Source organism: Tenrec ecaudatus, chromosome 1 (genome assembly GCF_050624435.1).
Source record: "Tenrec ecaudatus isolate mTenEca1 chromosome 1, mTenEca1.hap1, whole genome shotgun sequence".
In the NCBI taxonomy this organism is placed as follows: domain Eukaryota; kingdom Metazoa; phylum Chordata; class Mammalia; order Afrosoricida; family Tenrecidae; genus Tenrec; species Tenrec ecaudatus.
The window spans coordinates 160,978,267-160,981,043 of NC_134530.1; the positions used below are offsets into that span (position 1 = coordinate 160,978,267).

The 2,777-nt window shown below is 40.9% G+C and overlaps 1 non-coding gene across 1 annotated transcript; it reads left to right on the forward strand.

The window, feature by feature from the left end:
• Positions 1-1,026: 1,026 nt before the first annotated feature.
• On the forward strand, positions 1,027-1,190 carry LOC142438139 (U1 spliceosomal RNA). Its single transcript, XR_012782569.1, has one exon. It is a non-coding gene; the product is annotated as a U1 spliceosomal RNA (small nuclear RNA).
• Positions 1,191-2,777: the final 1,587 nt, after the last annotated feature.

The following is a 2,777-nucleotide window of genomic DNA, read 5'->3' on the forward strand; positions in this document are numbered from 1 at the left end:
AAGACCTCAGAGGCTATATCTTTTGATAGCCAGGCACCATCCATTTTCTTCACTACATTTGCTTATGCACCCATTTTGTCTTTAGCAATCAAGTCAGGAAGGCGAGTATCAGAGTGCCAGGTTATTCGGACAAAGTGTTCTTTTTTAGGGTAGCCCTGAGTCGAGCCCCAAAGTCTGTCTGCTATCTTAATTCTTAGCATATAAATATATGTACATTGGCCTCTATCACTTTCATTATAAATTAACATATTTATATATCTACACATCTGTAGCAAGACCTCTATAAATTGCTTTTGCCTCCTACTTCTTTCCTCTGTTTCTTTTCACCTTCCTCCTGTCCCACTATCATGCTCACCCTCCATTCAGCTCTCAGTAACGCTTCTTGGATGGATTGCACTTAATCAAACTCCACCAAACATTGTATGTCCTCTTTGCCATCGACTGTAGATCTCTTGTTGTTCCCTTAACCATACGTTTGTTGGCTCCTTGTTCCCCCTCCCCACCCTGTATTCTCCCATGTCCCTTGGGACTTTCGGGTTCACGGTTTTCTATAGATAGACATAGGGCGAAAGAAAAGAAAAGAAACAAACAAAAAATGATCGTTCCAGGTCTGTCTGCTGACCCTTAAGAGAGTTTGATGAGGTGCCAAGCCCTGTCCCCCTAGTCAGACGTGTATTTTCAGGACTCCTTGCTGCCCTGTTGCACTTCCTTAGTGTTTCACCCCACTGTGATGGGGCAGACCTGGCACTTTCTGCACAGTGTCTCCAGTGCTGTCCTCATATAATACGTCTTTAAACAAATGCAAACCCAAGTATGTTATGATCCAACAGCCTCTCTGAGTAAATGCCCTAGAGAAATTAGGAGTATGCCATGAACAGACGTATGCACCCTGTATTTTACTGCAGCTATTTTCACCATAGCAAAAACATGGAAATAGCCAAAAACCCCAACTACAGAGGAATGGATAAACAAACTCTAGTACGTTCATCCTCTGGAGCTTTATACCTCAATAAAAACCAAGGATAGATACTTACCTGGCAGGGGAGATACCATGATCACGAAGGTGGTTTTCCCAGGGCGAGGCTTATCCATTGCACTCCGGATGTGCTGACCCCTGCGATTTCCCCAAATGTGGGAAACTCGACTGCATAATTTGTGGTAGTGGGGGACTGCGTTCGCGCTCTCCCCTGATTTAAAAAAAACCCAAACAAACCAAAGATAACTCCCTTAAACACTCAGACATGGACAAAATTGAAGAACATGCTTTAGCAAACTCAGCCAAGCTTTCAAAGAGAAATAGTTAATATCACCATTGTTATATGAAAAACCAAAGAAGAAAAAAGTGATCATACACCTTGATGATGACAGGGAGGCCAGGGATGAGTCTCTCTGAAGCCTTTAAGTGATTTCAAGGTTTAGAAACTTAAAGGGGCAGTTCGTCTCTGTCCTATAGGGCCACACTGACGTCGAATCGATTAGGTGGCAGCAGGTTTTACTCTCTGGCCTGGGAGGTGGTGCCATATACACAGAGACTACAGTGGAGATTGGAAGGCCCGAACCTGACTTGAGAAGAATAGGGAATAAAAAAAGTAAATTGAAAAGGTAAAAATATGGAAGGCATGAGGGCAATTTTGAATGTCGAAAATGTGACTTCATAGCATTTACATGAAGATTTCGAAGATCTAGAATTTTCTCTTTCAAATTGTGCAGTGCCCATTTCTGAACTCATGTGAACCTAGAGAAGTGGCTGCAGCATTGAGCTTGAGCTTCAGGAAGCCTGTGAGGATGGTGAGGACCAGGAGCTGTTTCCTTCCTTGTGCATAAGGTCACTGTGAGTGGGGACCGACTCCATGGTACCTGGCAAAAACAAAAAACTTAGTTCTGGCCCCTTTTTAAGATACCAAATTGAAACTGCCTGTTATTCAGTGCCTAATAGAGGTGAATGATACTTGGGGGAAATTCCAAGTTTATGTAATTTACATGGTTCAAATATATCTTTGGGTTAGTGGACATCCTGTGAAGTATAATGACCTAAATATTGAGTACAACCCAAACTACTTTAGATAAAGTCAGTGTGCACTTCCTCTCTCTCTCAGACTGGCTAACACTACATTAAAATATACTGATTTTTTGAAAATGAGCGAGCAGAATGAAGAGTGGCCCATGGCATATGTTCTGTGTCTCAAAAACTAGAGCTCATCAGGAAAACTGGTGCCATTTTTGGAATCAGCAGGTCAAATACACAGCTTGGTGGCAGCATGTGTGGTGGACAGTACAATTGATATGATTAACAACAACAACATGTGTGGTGGACAGTAAAATTGATATGATTAACAACAGCAATCATGTGTGGTGAACAGTACAATTGATATGATTAACAACAGCAATCATGTGTGGTGAACAGTACAATTGATATAATTAACAACAGCAATCATGTGATAGCATGCACCTGTGAAGCCATCTGAACTTGAAGTTTGCTTTATGAGACAATTTTAAGCTCTGCATCCAATTGCTTTCATAGACAAAGGTTTTTTCTGCTTAGCTCTTTCTTTATTAGAGTTTGTGCTTCAGAATATGTACTTTAGGATTTAACTTAAGGGATATTCAAGCACTGCCTGAGCAGTATATGAACCTTACAGCAATGTGCATCTCCCCTCCTGATCTCTTTTAGATTCTAGCATACATTTTACTTTTACAAGTGTTAAAATAAAGAAAACCCACAATGTGCTGCTATTATTTTTGTTTAAGCAACCAATTATCTTTTAAAGATAAGTATA